The sequence below is a fragment of the Globicephala melas genome, chromosome 1, assembly GCF_963455315.2.
Source record: "Globicephala melas chromosome 1, mGloMel1.2, whole genome shotgun sequence".
Taxonomy (NCBI): Eukaryota; Metazoa; Chordata; class Mammalia; order Artiodactyla; family Delphinidae; genus Globicephala; species Globicephala melas.
In genome coordinates this window covers 30,689,221-30,712,716 of record NC_083314.1, presented here as the reverse complement: position 1 = coordinate 30,712,716, position 23,496 = coordinate 30,689,221, and the positions used below count along the sequence as shown (strand labels likewise).

The 23,496-nt window shown below is 39.9% G+C and overlaps 2 pseudogenes; one reads left to right on the top strand and one right to left on the bottom strand.

Annotated features, from left to right (window-relative positions):
• The first annotated feature begins 322 nt into the window (after positions 1-322).
• The window catches only part of LOC132593339 (UDP-N-acetylglucosamine--peptide N-acetylglucosaminyltransferase 110 kDa subunit pseudogene), a 41,670-nt pseudogene continuing 18,496 nt past the window's right edge, over positions 323-23,496 (top strand).
• On the bottom strand, positions 8,138-8,691 carry LOC132598285 (ferritin light chain pseudogene; annotated as a pseudogene).

Genomic DNA, 23,496 nt, shown 5'->3' with positions numbered 1-23,496 from the left:
AAAACAAAATTTTAAAAAGTGTTTGGACTACTGACTTTTGATTTCTTCTAAGGCAAGTGTATAGGTAATTTTTATTCCCTGATTAGGAGAAAAATGGTGGAAGAGGGCAGGGTTAAGAATTAAGATTTCAAGAGCATGAGAGGTAGATGGCCAACCAGAGTTCCTAAGTTTCGGTGCCTGTAACTGTTGCCGCTGCTTAAGCCTGCCAAAGCAGTGGTACGTCTGCTGCCCTCATATTTCCTACCTCTAGAAACATTCTTGCCAGTAGTGGCGGCAGGGGGACTCAATTACCCCCTTTTCTCACTCTCTCCAGAAGCTCCAGATGGCGTCTTCTGTGGGCAATGTGGCCGACAGCACAGAACCAACGAAACGTATGCTTTCCTTCCAAGGGTTAGCTGAGTTGGCACATCGAGAATATCAGGCAGGAGATTTTGAGGCAGCTGAGAGACACTGCATGCAGCTGTGGAGACAAGAGCCAGACAATACTGGAGTACTTTTATTACTTTCATCTCTACACTTCCAGTGTCGAAGGCTGGACAGATCTGCCCACTTTAGTATTCTGGCAATTAAACAGAACCCTCTTCTGGCAGAAGCCTATTCGAATTTGGGGAATGTGTACAAGGAAAGAGGGCAGTTGCAGGAAGCAACTGAGCATTACCGGCATGCATTGCATCTCAAACCAGATTTCATCAGTGGTTATATTAACCTGGCAGCTGCTTTGGTAGCAGCAGGCGACATGGAAGGGGCAGTACAAGCTTACGTCTCTGCTATTCAGTGCAATCCTGATTTGTACTGTGTTCGCAGTGACCTGGGGAACCTGCTCAAAGCCCTGGGTCGCTTGGAAGGAGCCAAGGCATGTTATTTGAAAGCAATGGAGATGCAACCGAACTTTGCAGTAGCTTGGAGTAATCTTGGCTGTGTTTTCAATGCACAAGGGGAGATTTGCCTTGCAATTCATCACTTTGAAAAGGCTGTCACCCTTGACCCCAATTTTCTGGATGCTTATATCAACTTAGGAAATGTCTTGAAAGAGGCACGGATTTTTCACAGAGCTGTGGCAGCTTACCTTTGTGCCCTAAGCTTGAGCCCAAATCATGCAGTGGTACATGCCAACCTGGCTTGTGTATACTATGAGCATAGGCCTGATAGATCTGGCAATAGACACCTACAGGCGAGCTATTGAATTGCAACCACATTTCCCTGATGCTTACTGCAACCTAGCGAACGCTCTGGAAGAGAAGGGCAGTGTTGCCGAAACAGAAGATTGTTATAATACAGCTCTGCGGCTGTGTCCCACCCATGCAGACTCTCTGAATAACCTAGCCAATATCAAAGGAGACCAGGGAAACATTGAAGAGGCAGTTCGTTTGTATTGTAAAGCATTAGAAGTCTTCCCAGAGTTTGCTGTTGCCCATTCAAATTTAGCAAGTGTATTGCAGAAGCAGGGAAAACTGCAGGAAGCTCTGATGCATTATAAGGAGGCTGTTCGAATCAGTCCTACCTTTGCTGATGCCTACTGTAACGTGGGAAACACTCTAAAGGAGATGCAAGATGTTCAGGGAGCCTTGCAGTGTTATACTCGTGCCATTCAGATTAACCCTGCATTTGCAGATGCCCACAGCAATCTGGCTTCCATTCACAAGTATTCAGGGAATATTCCAGAGGCAATTGCTTCTTATCACACTGCTCTGAAGCTTGAACCTGATTTTCCCGACGCTTATTGTGATTTGGCTCATTGCCTGCAGATTGTCTGTGATTGGACAGACTATGATGAGCGAATGAAGAAGTTGGTCAGCATTGTGGCTGACCAGCTGGAGAAGAATAGGTTGCCTTCTGTGCAGCCTCATCATAGTATGCTGTATCCTCTTTCTCATGGCTTCAGGAAGGCTATTGCTGAGAGCCATGGGAACCTCTGCTTGGATGAGATCAATGTCCTTCATAAACCACCGTATGAACATCCAAAAGACTTGAAGCTCAGTGATGGTCGACTGCGTGTAGGATACATGAGTTCTGACTTTGGGAATCATCCTACTTCTCATCTTATGCAGTCTATTCCAGGCATGCACAATCCTGATAAATTTGAGGTATTCTGTTATGCCCTGAGCCCAGATGATGGCACAAACTTCCGAGCGAAGGTGATGGCAGAAGCCCATCATTTCATTGATCTTTCTCAGATTCCATGCAATGGGAAAGCAGCTGATCGCATCCATCAAGATGGTATACACATCCTTGTAAATATGAATGGTTATACCAGGGGTGCTCGAAATGAACTCTTTGCTCTCAGGCCAGCTCCTATTCAGGCAATGTGGCTGGGCTACCCTGGGACCAGTGGCATGCTTTTCATGGATTATATCATCACTGATCAGGAAACTTCACCTGCTGAAGTTGCTGAGCAGTATTCTGAGAAACTGGCTTATATGCCCCATACTTTCTTTATTGGTGATCATGCTAATATGTTCCCTCACCTGAAGAAGAAAGCAGTCATCGATTTTAAGTCCAATGGGCACATTTATGACAATCGGATTGTGCTGAATGGCATCGACCTCAAAGCATTTCTTGATAGTCTCCCAGATGTGCAAATTGTCAAGATGAAATGTCCTGATGGAGGAGACAATGCAGACAGCAGTAATACAGCTCTTAATATGCCTGTCATTCCTATGAATACTATTGCAGAGGCAGTTATTGAAATGATTAACAGAGGACAAATTCAGATAACAATTAATGGATTCAGTCTTAGCAATGGACTGGCAACTACCCAGATCAACATTAAGGCTGCCACTGGAGAGGAGGTTCCCTGTACCATTATTGTAACCACACGTTCTCAGTACGGGTTACCGGAAGATGCCATTGTGTACTGTAACTTCAATCAGTTATATAAAATTGACCCATCTACTTTGCAGATGTGGGCAAATATTCTGAAGCGTGTTCCCAATAGTGTACTGTGGCTGTTGCGTTTTCCAGCAGTAGGAGAACCTAATATTCAACAGTATGCACAAAATATGGGCCTTCCCCAGAACCGTATCATTTTTTCACCTGTTGCTCCTAAAGGGGAACATGTTCGGAGAGGCCAGCTGGCTGATGTCTGCTTGGACACTCCACTCTGTAATGGACACACCACAGGGATGGATGTCCTTTGGTCAGGGACACCCATGGTGACTATGCCAGGAGAGACTCTTGCTTCCCGAGTTGCAGCTTCCCAGCTCACTTGTTTAGGCTGTCTTGAGCTTATTGCTAAAAATAGACAAGAATATGAAGACATAGCTGTGAAACTGGGAACTGATCTAGAATACCTGAAGAAAATTCGTGGCAAAGTCTGGAAGCAGAGAACATCTAGCCCTCTGTTCAACACCAAACAATACACAATAGACCTAGAGCGGCTCTATCTACAGATGTGGGAGCATTATGCAGCTGGCAACAAACCTGATCACATGATTAAGCCTGTTGAAGTCACTGAGTCGGCCTAAATAATGACTGTGTGCACAGGAGAATTACCCCTGTACCTGAGCCTCAACCTTCTGGGGGAAAGGGAACTACTTTTTCCCTATCTGTACAATACCATGCTGCAGATGGGTGACAGACAATGATAAGAAATAGCACAGCCAGACTTGCTTCCTGCATGATCATGATAGGGAGAGACACAAGAGATGGGAAACTGCTGTTCCACAAGGAGTCTCCATAGAATTTTGCAGCAGCCAGGTGTCTGGAAGGTCTGGAAGGTAAGTCTGGAAGGTCTGATCTCCCTTGGTCTTCCATGGGATGGATGGTTAGTGTGGAAGGGAGATAGAGATTGCCCAGCCGTTCTGTGATGGATTGATTGAGTCTTCTGAATTAATATTTTTCTTTATATTTTGGGTATTGGAGCTTTTTAAAACGTTTGGTTTCAGGTATTTTTATTCATGTGAAGTGTATATGATTCTCTTGAGATAAGGTTTCAAGCTAAAATATTCCCTGTTTTAGTTTCTGAACTCTACAGATAAATGGGGACTTTGCTGGTGTAGTCTTTTTATAGGTTTTATAAACCACTTGAGGCTATATCAGTCATTTTAGTGTCTGACATAATGTTTGGAACTATTATTGCTTTGTTGGTTTATAGATGATGGCTTAAATTCTTTTCCTGGTCCATTTGCTTCTTCCCTTCCCCCCACTTTAAAAATTCTCCTGTAACTTGGCTAACAAAAAACCAAGTCTGATTCAAAACCTCCCAGACTGTTTCTCTTAAACACATCATCTGGTGCCAAATGAAGATTCTTAGGAGTGATTATTAATTACGAAGGGCACAGTTGTGGTACTGTCACTGATGATAATAATAATGGATTTTTGGCCTAGAGTTTTGACCTATTTCACCAGTGTTTTACCGTTGACTGCCCCTCTATGCTGCTTCCAAAAGTGATAGTGTGGGGTAAGATTTTTACTTTCATTTCTAAAGTTTTTTTTTTAAGTGAGTCCTGTTCTTCCTTTTTCTTTCAGCAGAAATAAAATCCCAGGTAAGTATAAGTATTCAAATATTTGATCAGTAAGTCACAGTTATCTCCAGTACATTAAATAAAATTCATCAAAAAACATGCTATAGGTAAAAAGCTCTGAAGGACCAGCTATGTATATGATAATTATGTTTCAGACCTTCTAGGGTGTTATATATAATAACTTGTCTTCTGGACGTGGTCTTGAAGTCTTTATGGATTCAGCCTCAGTAGTAGCGAACTGCACTGCTACTTGGTTTGGAGTACAAATTAGACTTTAGCCCTCCTGGAAGTTGAGTTTCTGGTATTGAAAACCATAGGAATGAAATTATTGTATTTCAGCAAAGGATCGAGGGCTTGAGGCTTAAACAAGGCAACATATGTGTGGGAAGCAGTCAGCCTTGAGAGCAGGCTACGGACATGCCAGGCATGAGGCCGCTGCTCGAAGGGACTGTCCCTACTTGTTCCCCTCCTTGTTCCATTCCATGGGAGATAAATCACCAGGGCCCAGAAATCAGAAAGAATGTAAAATGAGACAAGCAAAGCTGTCTCCCCCCTGCACATGCAGGTTATTTTTGATGATTCTGGGCTTATGGGTTTCCTCCCAGGGAAGTTAACCTTGAGCCGAGACAGTCTGTAGATAATGTAAACCACCATCTGGCAACCTTCCTTTTTCTAGTCTATATAATCTGCCACTGTAGCATAATAAAATTTGCCTTGCAACCATCAGTTGTCTTGGTCCTTCTGACCCCATTCATCGGTGCTACTTCAGTTCCTTACCCCTTCCCTTCTGACCCTGGGCGGTGAAATCCTGTTTCTCCGGCTGGTCTGCAGCACACATGAATATATGTTTTTGTCTTGCTGTACTGCACATATGCTGTCTAGTAACAGATATATTGTCTGCTAGTAGTGTTCTAGATTATGTCTTTCCAAAGCGCTGAGGCAGTGCACCTATTCTGTAGTTGCAGCTGATGCCTGAATGTATCCTAGCTGACAAATTATTGATTAATAAGAACTTGAATTTCTGAAAGATTTGTACTGTTAACCAAAATCTGAGCAAGGAGTCTCAAATGTAATTCTTAGCCAGAATTACATGTTAATGAACCATTTAACAGTGTAAATCAAGGAACATCAGTGTAAGGATTTCTTTTAATTTATTTTTTACCTGCTTGAAATATCAGTTAAAGTTTGCCAGCTTGGTTGCAGATGAACGGACGTTTGAAGTTCACCAAACTACTTAATGTGGAATAGGATAATAGACTTCCAGCGCCCTCAAGGCTGTGACCTTGCAGCCATTTTACATAGCACATCCTCCTCCTATAGGGATGAACCTTTCCCTGGCCCAAAAAGTAGCAGCTCTGTTGAAGCTTTGCTTATTGTAACAGGCTTTTGTTTCCAGGTTACATGTCTGTGGAAGACTTAATTCTGAATAGAGATATAGATATTACTGGAAACTAATTGTTTTTTCTATTATACCCTGCTTTATCAAAGAAGTAAAACATTTAAATTGTGCTACAGAAATTAAAATGTTGTCTTGCAATCTTTAAACAATAAATGAATGAATTGCCCTTAAAAAAAAAAGAATTAAGCAGTTAAGCTGTTGGTCCCACATCAGACAAATTATCCTTATACCTCCTGTCAATATTGTTAAGAGAGACTGTTATTTTATTAATCCTTATGATCCCGTGATTCTTTCTTTCATGTTTCAGGGCACAGCAGGTGAGAGAGTGGATTTGTTAAGCTGGGTGGGTTTATCCTTCTTTTATGCGTTCATTCAATTTTTTGTACACACGGGGCAATAGAAGCTGCTAAAGCAATCATTGCTATTCTGCAAAACAACAAGGCACAGAAGCAGATGTCTTATTTCTGAGATTTCTCCCCCCAGGATTATTATGATTAAAGATCCTTTCCCCCCACTCCCTGGAGAGGACAAGGGGCTGCTCGGTGGAGGTTTTTTAATGACTTGGGGAAAGGCTCAAATATCCCCCCATTATGGTAATCCACCCCAGGGGCAAACCACACAAGAATATTATGTATTTTATTTTTCTATCCTTGCAAAGGTAATACTCAGCTCATTAGAATATGAAAACTATACTGTCAAATTTCAGAATTACATGGATGAAGAAAATCACCAAAGTGGCATCATATCATGTGTGTTATAGTTGTATTTACTATATTGACTATATTAACTATGTTGTGTTAACAATATACTGTATAACTATATATTGAAAAGGCAAAATGCTGTAACTTATTTCAGAGAAAATAATTATGTTGGCAAACCCCAAATTGTACATTGTAGACAGGTCCTAGGAAAAGAAGATTTAATTCATAGTGGACAAGAGGTTAGCTTCTGTTTTCAGCCATGTGCTATTTCAAGAATTAAACGTCATGAATAATACAGGATATAAGAGCAATAGTCTAAAGACGGAAAAGCACATTTTGATTAGGAAAGAGAATTTAAGGCTTAAGTCATTTTTTTCTAAGGAAAACTGCCTTATTACTATGAGATAAGAAAATTGTTTCCTTCTTTTCTTCCTTGCTTTCTTCTTCTTTTTTTTAACCTTTTTAATTTTGGATATTTGACCTCTAAGCTGAGATGACTGAAAATGCCTCCTCTGGGCGTCAACCTTTTTGAAAGACTTTTTCCCCCTCCCTAAGGGCTGTTTGTCTCTTGGAGGCATTGTCTACATTACTCACCAAGAGGCAAGCATTGGTCCTTGCGCTAAATGCTGACATCTCCTGATAAGAGGGAAGCTGCAAAGTAGAAGAAGGTCAATATGTTGACATTGGTCTCAAGCACATTGATGTACATTTGTGTATTGGGGAAGGGGAGTGAAGCTTGACAGTGGGCCAGTGGGGAGGGGTAAATATTTTGTGATGCTGTCTGCCTATGGGCTTATAAAGTTTACAGCTGCATTAGGAGGACAAGCATTACCATTAGCATGAAAAGTAGGGCAGACCTCAGTTGCAAAAGCTTCTAGCCATACACATAGGGCAATACGTAAATGATACACCTTATTGCATTCACCTATTCACCCTCCCCTGTTCACACTAATTGGAAATTTCAATCCATTTCAGAGAAGTAACACAACTATCAGTCATTTTCCCTGGCACGAATCTTCCAGGAGGAAGAAAATGGAATACACCTAGCAACAGAGCTCACGCACTAGTCCATGTGTCTTAGATTTAATATCTCATCACTAGCTGGATTGAAGCCAAGAGGTGGTTCACAGAGTTGCTGCACATTAGAATCACCTGGGGAACTCTGAGACCTCCCCGTGCCCAGGCTCCTCCCTAGACCTACTGAATCAAAATCTCTGGGGCTGGGACCCAGACAACAATGTTGCTCTTAAAAGCTCTTTAGGTAATTCAAACGAGCAGAAAAACTTGAGAACCAGCCCAATAACGGAAACAAACTTATTTCACACAGATAAAGTGGGGCGATTCATATGTTAAAAGAACATGTATATATATATATGTATATATATACATATATATATATTTTTTTCTCTTTATTCTGTTTGTGTTTCAAATAGGCTTTTTGTTTTTCTTCTGCAAAAAGCGTTATTGTTTCCATTTGGTCCAAGGCTTGGGAGAGGGTTCCAGGGCAGTTACAAAGCTGCCTAGTGGCTGCAGAGCGGGGCATCAAGCAGAAGCTCTGACGCCAGAGGGGCTCCTCAGAGGCCGCTGGACTTCAGAGACTCCTGTTTGTGCTCGAGGGTGAGCCTTTCAAAGAGATACTCGCCCAGCACAGCCTGCGGACCAGCCAGCCTGCAGAGGTTGGTCAGGTGGTCACCCATCTTCTTGATGAGTTTCACCTGCTCCTCCAGGAAGTGGCTCTCCAGGAAGTCACAGAGGTGGGAGTCTCCGCGGGCGGAACCCAGGGTGCGCAGACCCGATAGTGCCTGGTTTAGGTCTTTCTCCCTAAGAATGGCGGCTTCCACAGCGTCCTGGGTTTTACCCCACTCATCTTGAGAAGGCTTCCGCGCATCCTGGAAGAGGGCGCGGCCACAGCACTGGTTTTGCATTTTCAAGAGACGCTGGGCGCCCTCACACTTCTCCTCAGCCAGTTGGCGAAAAATGTGGCCCACACTGTCCAGAGTTCCATTGTTGCTGTCGAAATAGAAGCTCAGAGAGAGGTAAGTGTCCCCAGATGCATGTTAAACAGGCGGTGGACGGCGGCCTCCACCTCGATGGAATAATTCTGAAGAACCTGGGAACTCGTGGTTGATCAGTGATAAGGAACTAAGCTCAAAAACCGGTGTTGGCCTGTCCTGGAGGCTGAGGATAGCTGAGTGGCTGATTCCAAAGGTTGCGACAGGAAGAAAGGTTGGAGGGTGGTCGGGGGCTGGAGCAAGGAGTGTCCCTGGGTCTGTTCATTCCAAACACTGTTGAAGCAAAAGACAGAACTGCAGGACTGCTGAGCGCACTGCCTCAAATAGGCTTTGATATAAATGAACAAGAAGTCCAAGCAAGGACAAAACTTACCCTTCCCCCCACCAAAATAGCTGGCGATACTAGAATCTAGACCTGGGAAGGGATTCTTCCATTACTTTCTTAACATTCCAAGCCACTAGAGCAGTGGTTCTCAAAGTATGGTCACCTTGTAACCAAGCAGAACCCTATGGGGCCTTCCTAGGACAGACCCATCGCCCATATCCTCTGCTGTAGTTCCTCTCTGAAGTACTCAGATAATAGTATCTCAGGCATGTTTCTTGAGTTTTAAGATGCTAAAAACCACCACCCAATGGAAGAAATTAACTCCTTGATGATCGTGAGCACATAGCGCCCAGACCTTCTGGCACCTAAGGATGGATAATGTTACCTGCCCTGTGGCCTCAACATCAACCAATCAGAGGATTGTGCATGAGCTGATCACATTCCCTGGGACGCCCCTCCCTCACCTGGCCTTTAAAAATGCTTTGCTGAAATCCTTTGGAGATTTCAGGGTGTTTTGGAACATGGGCCACCCCTCTCCTTGCTCGATCCTGCAATAAACCTTTCTCTGCTCCAGACTCCAACCTTTAGGTTTGTTTGGCCTCACTGTGCTTCAGACACATGAACCTGTATTCGGTAACAACCTGACCAGCTTTACCAGCATCCCCTGATAATGTGTCAGATATTCAAGTTTTAGGGCCCTGTCCCAGCCCTATGGAATCAGCAACTCTGGTGGGGCTCAGTGATCTCTGTTATAACAGGCCCTCCAGATGATTTTTATTCACCTTAAAGTTTGAAAATATCTGCATTGTCAGCTGGCCAAAGCATCCACCAGCAGGTGAAGGGGAGTGGCGCCTGGAAAAGATAGGGACCAGCCAAGGCAAGTACAGCAGCATTTGCCGTGGTAGTAATGGAGAATGCCTTTTCTCCACTGGTTGGCACAGCCTAGGATCTGGGAGCAGTGGCAGGGTTATTTAGGATGCTTTACATTTCAGTGTAGAGTGACCGCTGTCCTGGTTTGCCAGGGACTTCCCCTGTGTGAGCACTTAAAATCTCATCCTGGCAAACCCCTTAGCCCTGGGTTTGAAAAACTTAGGGAATAACATGAAATGTAGGGGAAACATGATCTAGGTTTTGGGCAAGTCACAAGTGCTAATTAAAGCTAAGCAAGTATGGACAACATCTAGCGTTCTTTAGCCCTTTGCGGGGAGGTAAATCTGATTGGGTGAAAGGACTTATTGTTAAGAGATCTTTGTAGAAACATCCCCTTCTGCTTAGTCCACTGGTTCTCAGTTCTGGCTAGACATTGGCATCGTCTGAGGAGATTTAAAATGATTTTATTGGTCTAGGATGACCAACCGTCAGTGTGAGGGTTTTTTAAAAGTGCTTCAGATGATTCTAATGCGCAACCAAATTTAGGTGCCACTGCTTAAGCTTTTGAACCGCTGCTACATATTTTCACCTCATCTTCCTATGAGAATATCCAACTGTAGTTGAGGTTTGTTTCTTTTTCTTTTTCTTTTTTTAACTGTCTTATTATAAGATTAACTGTCTTAAATAAGGTTGAAGGTACAGAAAATCTTGCTAGTCCATCTGGTATAGCTGGATACTTAGAATAATATCGTTAAGATATATACCATTTAAATATTGTGACTGGCCTTTTTTTTTGAAATTAACATATGCATTGAATTAGTATGATCTCTTTTGAGGTCGTCATGTTGGGGAGCTATACCTCTAATCTGCTGCCATTGCTAAATATCTGGACACCTCTTATTAGGAATTGCTTTTAAAAATCTTTAGGGATTAAAACCAAGATTGCTGTATTATTTTTACTGGGACCACAAAAACCTCACAGAGTTCCCCCGCTGTACCTTCTACCCCCACTCTAACCCTTGGCAACTTCTAATCTGTTCTCCATCTCCACAGTTTTGTTATTTTAAGAATAATATGTAAACATAATCATGAATTACTTAATCTTCGGAGATTGGCTTTTCAAAATTTTTCCCTCGGCATCATTCCCCTGAAGTTCATTTCAATTTTTGCATATATTAATAATTTGTTCCTTTTTGTTGCTTGGTAGTATTCTATCATAAGATTTTATCACAATTTGTTTCAACATTCATCCACTGAAAGACATTTGGGTAATTGCCAGTTTTTGGCTATTATAAATAAAACTGCTATGAACATTTATGTGTAAGTTTCTGTGGGAACTTAATTAAGTTTTTGTTTCTTTTGGATAAATGCTCAAGAGTACAATTACTGCATTGTAGGGTGAATCTACTTTTAGGATTAAAAGAGACTGTCAAGCTGTTTCTCAGAGTGACTAAACCATTTTATTTTCCCACCAGTGATGTGATATAATTTTTCTACGTACTCACCAGCATTTGATGTTGTCACTATACTTTAATTTTAGTTGTTCTCTGACATCTCATTATGGTCTTAATTTGCATTTCCCTAATGGCTAATGATATTGAGCATCTTTTCATGTGCTTCTTTGCCATGTGTATATTCTTTTCCATGAAATGTCTGTTCCTGTCTTCTGCCTATTTTCTAGTTGGATTTTTTTAAGTTGTTTGGAGAGTTCTTTGTATATTATAGATACAAGTCATTTGTCTCATATGGGATTTTCAAATATGTTTTCTCACTGTGTAATTTGAGTTTTCATCCACTTAAAAGGATCTTCTATGAAGCATTTTTAACTCATTTTGATGAGATCCAATTTATCAGTTTTTGCTTTTATTGATCATACTTTTGGTGTCAAGTCTAAGAATTATTCCCCTAGTTCTAGATGCCAAACATTTTCTCCTATTTGTTTTTCTAAAAATGTCCTGCTTTTATATTTAAGATTATGATCCACTTTGATTTAATTTTTGTGTAAGGTGTGGAGGTTAAGGTTCATTTTTTGTTTGTTTTTGTCGAGGGATGTCCAACTGTTTCAGTACCATTTTTTGAAAAGTCTGTTCTTCCTTGATAGCTTTTGCACTGCTGTCAAAAACAAGTTAAATGTATTTATGTCAGTCTATTTCTGGGTTCTCTATTCCATTCCATTGATCTATGTATCTACCCTCCATCATTACTGCAAAATCTTGAAATTGGGTAGATTAATTCCTCCCATTTTAATCTTCCTTTACAAATTATTTTAGCTATTCTTCAGCCTCTTCTTACCACATAAATCTTAGAATAAGCTTGTCTATATCCACAAAAACCTTGAGGGCATTTTAAGAGTAATTGTGTTAAGCTTCTTGTCTTGGGGAGAATTGACATCTTTATTATGTTGTGTTTTCTAATCCATAAACAAGGTATGTCTCCCTATTTGTTTGGGACTTTTTAATTTTTCTTCATCAGCATTTTGTAATTTTCAGTATAGAGGTCCTATAAATGTCTTATTGGGCTTATATTTAAGTATTTATTTAAGTCAGTTGTAAATGGCATCACATATTTTTATTTAAGCTTCTACACATTTGTTATTAATATATAATTTGATAAAATTGTGGTGATCTTGTACTCTAAATCATTTACAAACTAATATTATTTCTCAAGCTTTTTGTGAATTCCTTGGTATTTTCTCCATTTAGATTATCATCTCATCTTCAGATACAACTTTACTTCTCCTTATGCAATATAATAGGATATATTACTATTCAACATTCAGTAGGATATGTTCCTTCCTATTCAACATAGTAGGAATAGTCCTTTTATCTTTTAAATAAACTTTTTAAAACTTTAACTTTTAAATTTATGTATTTATTTATTTTTGCTTTATTTTCTTACTAGAACCTCCAGTAATATATTTAATAAAAGTGGTGAGAGCAGATATCGGTGCCTTGTTTCTGATCTTACAGAGAAAGCATCCAGTCTTTCACAGTTAAATATAATGTCGGTATAGGTTGTTTGTAGATCATCTTTATGAGTTTCAGTATGTTCCTTTTCTATTCCTAGTTTGCTTGAAGTTTTTTTTCTTCTTTTTTTTAAATCATGAATGGGATTGGATTTGGTCAAATGCTTTCTCTGCATTAATGGATAGGATCACATGACTTTTCCCCCTTAATCTATTAGATATGGTGGATTACATTGTTTAATTTTCAAATATTTAACCAACTTTGCATAACTGGAATAAATACCACTTGGTCATGGTATACTATTCTTTTTATATATTTCTGGATTTAATTTGCTAATATTTGGCTGAGGATTTTTACAGCCAATTTCATAAAAAATATTGGTCTGTAGTTTTCTTCTTTCTATACTATCCCTGTCTGGTTTTGGTATCAAGGTAATACTGGCTTCATAAAATTAATTAGGAACTGTTCCCTCTACTTCTGTTTTTTATCAAATCATGTAAAGTTGGTGTTAATTCTTTAAGTCTTGGGTAAAAGTGAAACATCTAAGCCTGAATATTTCTTTTGGGAGTTTTTAAATGAAAAATCCGTGTTTCTAATGGTTACAGGAAAATTGAGATTATCTATTTCATCTTGGCTGAGTTTTGGTAGTTTTGGGTGTAGAAGCATTGGCCCATTTCATCTACATTTTTGAATTTGTAGTGTAGACTTGTTCATAATAACTTGTCCCTCATTAACCTGCAGGATATGTCATGGTATCCCTGGTTGCATTTCTGATATCTGTGATTTGTACCATCTCTCTTTTTATCTTTATCAGTCTTGCTAGATCTTTATTGATTAGATTGTTTATTTCAAAGAACCAGCCTTTTGTTTCATTGATTCCCCCCCATTTTCCTGTTTTCAGTTTCATGGATTTCTGTTTCATCTTTATTATTTCCTTCTTTCTGCTTGTTTAGTGTTTTTCCCTCTTCCTTTTTTACTATTTTAATATAGAAAATTAGATTATTGCTTTGAATTATTTTCTTTCCCAATTTAGTGCTATGAACTTCCCTTTCAGCATTGCTTTCACTTCATTCCGCAAACTTTGATCTGTTATATCTCCATTTTCTTTTATTATATGCATTTAAAAATTTTTCCTTGATGCTGTCTTTTTTACCCATGAGTTATTTGGAATTGTGATGTTTAGTTTTCATGTGATTGAAGATTTTCCTATTGTCTTTCTCTTATTGATTTCTAGTCTGATTCCATTATGGCTACAGAACATACTCTCTATGATTTTAATTCTTTTAAATCTGCTAATGTTTTTTTATCGCCCAGTATATGGTATATGAGTGAATGTTCCATGGACACTTGAATATGTATTCTGTTCTTATTGAGGGTGTTCTTTAAATGTCAGTTATATCCTGCTGATTGATGCTGTTTTCAGTTCTTCCATATCCTTGCTGATTTTTCTCTCTGGTAGTTCTATAAATTGCTGTGTTGAAGTCTCAAATAATAATTGTGGATTTAAAACTTTCTCCTTTAACCTTTTTCAGTGTTTGCTTCATGTATTTTGAAGTTCTGTTGTTTGGTGCACACACATTTACTATCACTAGGTCATCTAGGTGGATTATTCCTGTTATCTTTATGTAATGACCCTCTTTGCCCCTAATTATTTCCTTTGCTCTGAATTCTACTTTATCTGATGTTAATATAGCCATTCCTGCTTTTTCTGATTAATGTTCACATGATATATCATTTTCATCCTTTTACGTTGAACTACCTATATCATGATGTTTAAAGTAAGCTTCTTATAGACAGTATATAGTTGGACCATGCTTGCGATTTTTTAATCTACTCTTCCAATCTCTGCCTTTGACTTGGTTATTTAGATCATTTACAGTAAATGTAATTATTGCCATGTCAAAGATTTGGTCTACCATGTTATTTTTTGTTTTGTCTTTTACCTTAGTTTCTCAATCCTGTGTTTCTCTTATTTTGCCTTCTTGTGGGTTTTACTTAAACATTTTTTAATAAGTCCATTTTAATTTAATTTATTTAGAATCATTTGTGTATACTGTTTGTATAGTTTTCTTAGTGGTTGCTTTTGGCATTACACTATATGTATGTAACTTATCATAGCCTACTGGAATCAGTGTTTTATTACTTCAAGTGAAGTTTCAAAATTTTACTTCCATTTAGGTCTCTTAATATTTCCCAGTTTTAAAGTATGATTTTTTGTAGTATTTCCTTTCTCTACATTGAGAACCACATCAGGTGGTGTCATCATTTTTGCTTTGACAATCATAGAGAATTTAAGAAACTCATGAGGCTAATGATAGTCTCTTGTATTTACCCCATTTGTTTTCACCCATCCCATTGTTCCCCTTTTCTTTCTGAAGTTCCCAGTCTTCTGTTATTGTTTATGTTTTCATAACAGTAGGTGATACCTTGGATTTCCAGTGCCATTGGATATGAGTTTCAGGAAACACTGAGCCTGGCTCACTTAATGCTACTGAGTTGGAGGGTTTGTATATTTTGGGCCTGTTGGCACAGCAGATGCTACCAGATTAGACTAATGTTGATGGGACTAGTGCCACAGGAGGATGGGTTCCCATTCAGGCTATGCTGCTGCTATAGTAGATCAAGTCCCCCTCTACCCCAAGTGTGGGGCAGTGACCTGCTGCTGTCACTGCTTTGTATTAGGCTGCTTTTGCCTCCAGTGTGTGGTGGGATCCCTTGGAAGCTACTGCTGCTGCTGTCAATCACAAGGTTAAATTCATTTCAGAAATACTTAAGTATAAATATATAGCCTGGCTCTTGTAGGACCTCTGTATTTTTTTTATGGCTTTCATACAAATTACCCCAAATTTAGTGACTCAAAACAATGTAAATTTATTACAAGTCTGACATTGGTCTCAATTGAGTAAAGTAAAAGTGTTGGCAGGATCGACAGATGAATGGATAAAGATGTGGCACATATATACAAAGGAATATTACTCAGCCATAAAAAGAAATGAAATTGAGTTATTTGTAGTGAGGTGGATTGACCTAGAGACTGTCATACAGAGTGAAGTAAGTCAGAAAAAGAAAAACAAATACCGTATGCTAACACATATATATGGAATCTAAAAAAAAAAGAAAAATTGGTTATGAAGAACCTAGGGGCAGGGCAGGAATAAAGACACAGCCATAGAGAGTGGACTTGAGGACACAGGGAGGGGGAAGGGTAATCTGGGATGAAGTGAGAGAGTGGCATGGACATATATACACTACCAAATGTAAAATAGATAGCTAGTGAGAAGCAGCCACAAAGCACAGGGAGATCAGCTCTGTGCTTTGTGTCCACCTAGAGGGGTGGGATAGGGAAGGGAGGGTGGTAGGGAGATGCAAGAGGGAGGAGATATGGGGATATATGTATATGTATAGCTGATTCACTTTGTTATGAAGCAGAAACTAACACACCATTGTAAGGCAATTATACTCCAATAAAGATGGTTAAAAAAGAAAAAAGAAGTGTTGGCAGAGCTACATTCTTTTCTGGAGGCTCTTATGGGTGTTTCTGTTCCCTGGACTTTATCTGCTTCCAGCGGTCACTTGTAGTCCTTGACTCAGAGTCCCCTTTCTCCACCTACAAAACCCAAAATGCTGCATCTCTCTGATTCTGCTTCTATTAGGACATCTCTCTCTTTCTCTTTCTACAGTTGGGAATGGTTTTCTGCTTTTAAGGACTCATGCAATTAGATTTGTTCCATGAGGTAATCCAGGATAATCTTTCTATCTCAAGGTCTATAACTTCAGTCATATCTGCAAAGTCCTCTTTACCATGTAAGGTAAGATATTAATAGGTTCTAGGGATTAGGGTGAAGGCATTTTTAGGAGCCATTATGCTGCCTCCCACACCCTTAACAAGTGACCTTGAGAAAATTACTGAGATTTTTAAAGCCTTACTTTCCTCAAACATAAAATGAAAAGAAAGATAACTAGTTAATACCATGAAAGTGAAATAGTATATATGAAATGAACTAATTCAAAAATAAGATTTCTTCTTTTTCTTTATGATTTACATTATTCTCAGAGTTCAGTTACTTGAAGAGTTACTTTTTTTTAAAACAGAACTAAGGACTTTCAGGGTTCAGGTGCTGTAAGATTGTCTGAATTATCTGAGTAGCAATTAGCTAAGCACAGGTGTAAAGCATCTGATTTACTCCCTGGTGTTCTTTATCTTCTCATCCCACTAAATCCATATCCCTTGTCTAGCTCCAGCCAGTAGAGTCGGAGCTTGTTTTACTGTTTAACTAAAGTTCAATTTAAATTCTCTCTACATCTCCAGTTTCTCAGCCCTGGTTGCATATTATAATCACCTGGGGAGATTTCAAGCCCTACTGATGCCAAAGTTTTACCCATCATGGATATTTGAGGAGGGACCTGGAATGAAATGCCCTAGCTTATGGTTTTTGGAGCCAAATCATAGTCTACATTGAGCCAAATCATTTGCGAGATCACCTCTAAAAAGGAATTTATCTGTGGTGACTAATGCTCTTCCTTTGTCGGTATGCTTGTCCCTCTTTGGGGGAAAAAAGAAGGGGAAAAAAACCCCAGCAGTTGGGCTCCTTGAATTACAACCTGATGCTGTGGAATTAGTGTTGGCTCAGAGCGCACATCTTCGGATACCCATTCTCTCTCCTGCTTCCTTGCATGAGCTTATATCCTTGGGCAGTTTTTCATCCACCACCCTGTTTTGATTCCAATCTTAGCAAGTAAAGTCTCCCCTTAATGAAACAGCATTTCATGAGACTTACTGGGAGCATAGGTCTGTTCCAGACCTATCCTATGTTAGCTAAAGCAGATATAAGTGATGTATTTTTGGCATTCATCCTTGTGGGTTGGAGAGAAAAGATAGAATTTTATCCTTTAGGTGTCATCTGACTGGGCAAATGGACTCTTTCCCTCTACTGCCTACCGTGTAAAAAACTGAGGGTGTTACCTCTAGAAGGTATCTTCTAGGTATCAAAATAGTTCAGATAAGTCATATTTCTCAGTAAAAGGTGACAAAACTATGGCTTAGGTGGTGAATTTTCCATGTCAATTTGTCTGGGCCACCATGCCCAGTTATTTGGTCAAATATTATTCTGGATATTTCTGTGATGGTGTTTTTGTGTTTTTTTAAATTTTTATGTTTTATTTATATTTTTGGCTGCATTGGGTCTTCGTTGCTGCACGTGGGCTTTCTCTATTTGCAGCAAGTGAGGACTACTCTTTGTTGTGGTGCGCGGGCTTCTCATTGCGGTGGCTTCTCGTTGCAGAGCATGGGCTCTAGGTGCACGGGCTCAGCAGCTGTGGTGCACAGGCTTAGTTGCTCCATGGCGTGTGAGATCTTCCCAGACTAGGGCTCAAACCTGTGTCCCCTGCATTGACAGGCGGATTCTTAACCACTGTGCCACCAGGGTAGTCCCTGTGATGGTGTTTTTGGATGAAATTCATATTTAAATTGGTGGCGGACTTTGAGTAAAGCAGATTATCCTCCATAATATGCATGGGCCTCATCCAATCAGTTGAAGCTCTTAATAAAACAAAGACTGGCCTCCCTGTCGCAAAAAGGAATTCTGCCAGAAGACTTACAGAAATTGAACTGCAAGTCTTCCTAGAGTCTCTAGACAGGCTAACCTGCAGATTTTGAATTTACCAAGCCTCTATTATTGTGTGAACCAATTGTTTAAAATCTCTCTCTCTCTTTCTCTATCTTTATATAGATATGGATATAGATCTAGGCATCAATATCGATATCTAGATCTATATCTATCAGTATATACGGGCACATTGTGTACACATGCTGTTGGTTCTGTTTTTCTGGAGAACCTTGACTAATACAGTGGCCCATATAAATAAAAGGATGAACCCAAGTTCACCCAGGTAGAAAGTAGTACAATGAGAACTGGAACTTAAGGCCTCATGACTCATTCAGCTGTGAACACTGACCCAGAACTGGAGTCCACACACTCTGGCCCACTGATCAGATCTCGCTTGACTCCTGGTTTTGTACATAACATTTTGCTTGAACACAGCCGCACTCATTCATTAACGTATTGTGCATGGCTGTTTCTGTGCTACAGCAGCAGATGGGCAGTTGCAACGGAGACGTATGGTACAGAAAATCCAAAATATTTACTATCTGACCCTGTACAGAAAAGATCTGCTGACGCTTGCTCTAGGATGCCATCTGATTTCTGATAGCACCGAGGAGAATAATTCATGCACATTGGGATAGATTGTTAATCTCATGTCCTCCTTAGGTCAAAGATCTCTTAAATGCTCACCCTTGCAATAGCCAGCTTGGGGAGCACTGTCTGAGGATGCAGAAATATTTCTTGCCAGATCTTTCCAATCCACACTGCTCCCTGACTATGGTTCTTAAATCCTAATTTTTAAAAAAATTTTTATTGGAGTATAGTTGATTTACAGTGTTGTGTTAGTTTCAGGTGTACAGCAAAGTGAATCAGTTATACATATACATATATCCACTTTTTTTTTTCTTTTTTCGGTACGCGGGCCTCTCACTGTTGTGGCCTCTCCCGTTGTGGAGCACAGGCTCTGGACGCGCAGGCTCAGTGGCCATGGCTCACGGGCCCAGCCGCTCCGCGGCATGTGGGATCTTCCCGGACCGGGGCACAAACCCGTGTCCCCTGCATCGGCAGGCAGACTCTCAACCACTGCACCACCAGGGAAGCCCCAATTTTATTTTTTTTTAGAGTCTTTTCCAAATAGCCCATTACAGAGTTTTGATGGAGTTCCCTGTGCTAATAAGAAGAGCAGGTTCTTATTAGTTATCTATTTTATGTATAGTAGTGTGTATATTTCAGTCCCAATCTCCCAAGTTAGCCTCCCCGCCACAATCCCCTGGTAACCCTAAGTTTGTTTTCTACGTCCGTGCCTCTGCTTCTAAAACCTGTCTATTTTAACCAACTACCACTCATTGCTTACTGTCTCTGGCTTCATGTACTTGATAATAAATCTACTTCTTTTTCTATCCTGGATGACATGTTCCAAGGACTGAGATAATATCTTATTCTACATAATTTGTCCTTGATATTGTCTATCTTGGGGTCTTCATCTATGTCCCAAAGAAGACAGTCACTCTGTCTTCTAGTACTACTACTAATACCACATTTTATGGCATGAATTTGACCCAATGCACTGAACTATATCCCTTTAGAAGCTGTATGCAACCTGTCACTGGGTTTTAGCACAGGGGTAGAACTCAGATTAGTGTTCATATTTAAACAAATCTACTTGACCAGAAACTTTTTGTCTCACCATTTATTACACAAGTAACTTCTGTCTTTGCATCTATGATGTAAATATTTTTAATTTCCTAAATTATCTGAAAAATTATTTAGAGGGCTTCCCTGGTGGCGCAGTGGTTGAGAGTCCGCCCGCCGATGCAGGGAACACGGGTTCGTGCCCCAGTCCGGGAAGATCCCACGTGCCGCGGAGCAGCTGGGTCCGTGAGCCGTGGCCGCTGAGCCTGCGCGTCCGGAGCCTGTGCTCCGCAACGGGAGAGGCCACAACAGCGAGAGGCCCGCATACCGCAAAAACAAAAACAAAAACAAACCAAAAAAATAAAATAGTTTGTCATTGCAAAATAGCTCCCTGGTGAAATTCCATTCTTTGGTAATCATTAAGTACAGAAATTAACAATCAAAATATGCAGTGATCTTCTTCATTTTCTAAAAACAAACCTATATCTAGATGAGAGGAGAATTCATCTCATAACTCAGGCTCTGGACTTATGACTCCAAGTCCTGTCTTCTTTCAAATATACCTGTTAAGTTTCTGTCTAACTTCTTGAGCATGAGGTAATGGCTTCAGCTTTCATCCTCTTCCTCAGTATATAGCTTGGTGAGTATGAGTAAGGGACCTAAAACTTGAGAACTTGGGTTCAAATCTTGACTCTAAAATTTACTTGCTGAGTACTCTTGAGCATGTTATCTGTTTTACCTCAGTTTTCTCACCTATAAAATAGAGATAACATTACTTCTCTTAGGGAGTTGCTATGACGGTTAAAAGAGAAAATTCATACAATGCAAGAATTTATCAGTTCTTGGAACACAATAAATACCGAAAAATAATGTTAGCCATTATCAAGGCCCCCTCATTTTATGGATAATATAGATTAGTTTATATAGGTCTAATATTTACATATACATAAACAGTTTGTACCTATGTGTGTGTATACGTTCTTCTTAGAAATTGAGCAGTCAACATTCACATCTAAAAGTATGTGCTCTGTGAAATGTAGATCTGTGTACAGACACAGTGCTATAGTTATCTATTGCTACATAATAAAGAAGTCCAAACTTAGTGGTGAAATAAACAAAAATTTTAATATGTGCCCAGATTCTGTGGGTCAGCAATTCAAACAGTACACAGAGGAGATGGCTTGTCTCTACTCCATGACTGATGTCTGAAACCTCAGCTCATGAGGATTCAGATGGCTGGGGCTGGAATCATCTAGATAATTTTAATTCACATGTCTGGCCCTTGAAGACTGGGCCCAACAAGGACTGTTGACTGGAGTGCCTATAGATGGCTGCCCATGTGGCTTGGACTTCTCATAACGTGGTAGTTAGGATTCAAGATAGAGTATCCCAAGAGAATGAGTGTCCAGGGTTGAAGCATTCCACGAGAATCATGCAAAAGCTGCATGACCTTTTATGACCTAGTCTTAGATGTTACATAAGATGTACATCACTTTCATTATATACTATTGCAGGCTTTGGAGACCTTTTTCCATAAAGTGTCAGACAGTCAATATTTTAGGCTTTACAAGCCATACAGTCTCTTTTGCAACTACTTAGCTCTGCTTCTGTGATGTGAAAACAGACACAAACAATACATATACTAAGGAACATGGCTGTGTTCCAATAAAGCTTCATTTATAAAAGCCAGTAGAGGCCTAGACTTGGCCCACCAGCCATAATTTACTGACCCCTGCTCTATTGTTTGAAGCCATGGAAAGCCTGCCCAAATTCAAGGGAAAATGCCCACATCTGGATGCGAAGAATGGCAATGAATCTGAGACCCTGTATTAAAACCACTACATATGGGATATTTATAAGAGGATCTGTCTGCATACCTTGTTTCTCCCATGTATGGTGGATATGAGGTATTGGGACATCTTACATCTCTGTAAGCCTGGGTCAGGGTCAAAGTTGGAATCTGAACTCAATGACCTTGATTTCTGGAATAATTGGTAACTCTAATTATGATATGCTTACACTCCTTACCCCAATAAATATACCACAAAAGATAGATTTCAAGTAAACAATTGCTTTATGGCAGATTTTTATTAAGTCTCCATTGACTGAATTATTCCATTTTGGTTGGAAAGCATGAGTTTTGTTTCTTTCCTAAAGAGATCTGCAACTTTTCAGATGTGGCATTTCATTCTACTGAGAGGATGATGTAGGTTTTTATAAACAGAAAAAGCAAGGCAGGCTGAGTTCACTCAGATCATACTAATGCTTACAGGAATAACCGAAACTGGAACACAGGCTTCCAGGTTTTCCTGTCCTGTGCTCCTTCCGGTAGGTGCCATTGTCTGCTGGGTCTGGCAGTAATAATTTCTGACCTTTACCTCTCTACGCTGTTGTGAAGTGGTTTGGGGCTTTGTTAGCTTTCTTATGAGTTTGTACTAAATTGTGTCCATAAAGTAGGCTGAATTGCTCAGGGAAGGATGATAGCTGTTACTGTGTTATTACTGCTAATGTTGTGTTGGTTACCTTTTTTTCTTTTCTTTTGTCCAGTTGTATTCTGAACTTAAAAGTTATATTATCTGAAATGAAAATGTGCATTTGGTGGAAAACACTAATTTAAGGGATGAAAATTCCTGATGATTGCTTCAGTCAACCCTTAATACACACTGAGCTTCATTAGTACATAGACAACTCTCAGACCATTCCCTTGGAAGAGGTCACATAATAAGGCTTTGTGTTGATTTCACATTCTGTTCGGTAGAGACAGAACAAATTAGAATAATTAGCTGGTACAGGAAAGCACAAAGAACTTTCTTCTGTTTTTGTGATGCATCCCGTTGTAAGGGTTGAAAATGAGACTGGAGGTAAGAACGTGAAACTCAGAAGAGCAAAGGAGAGAGGATATTGTTTCTTTGAAAATATTCTTTCAGTGTTGGCCCAGAAGAAATATGAAGCTGAGGATATTTTTTTTAAATGATGATTTTTGTGTTGATGATGTGAGTGTGGAATTAGTAAGAATCAGGAAGCAAGTATCCTTTTCCACAAAGGACTTGGGAGCAAATGAAACCGTAAATACTCCCTGCTCTTGGAAACCCTTTTGGAGCTATAATCAGAGAAGGGTAAAGGCAAAGCCTCAGGGCAGAGGTGTTCAGAGCAAAGGGATAGGAGGAAAACAAAAGGAGAGTGGATATGTTTAGAGCTGTCATTTTGAAATTTACCTGTTTCTGATTCAGTGCTGCTTTGCTGCTGTGTTGGTCCAGTGGAAATCCTCAAAGCAGGAGCAGCCCTATTTTAAAATAATAAGGTTAGAGCAAGTGACTTTAATCCAGGACTCTTTAGCTCAAGAGCACAGAGGAGAGTGTGTGAGGAAAGAGTGAGGCCACAAGGAAATGTTCACTGGGTACATTTTCCCCAAACCTCACTAACTGGGAGAAATTGACCACTGGATTATGTGCTTGAAGGAAAGCAAAAATGTTGAAAGCAAAGAGTGTGGAACTTGTTTAGAAAGCAAGCTGTATCATTTGGTCA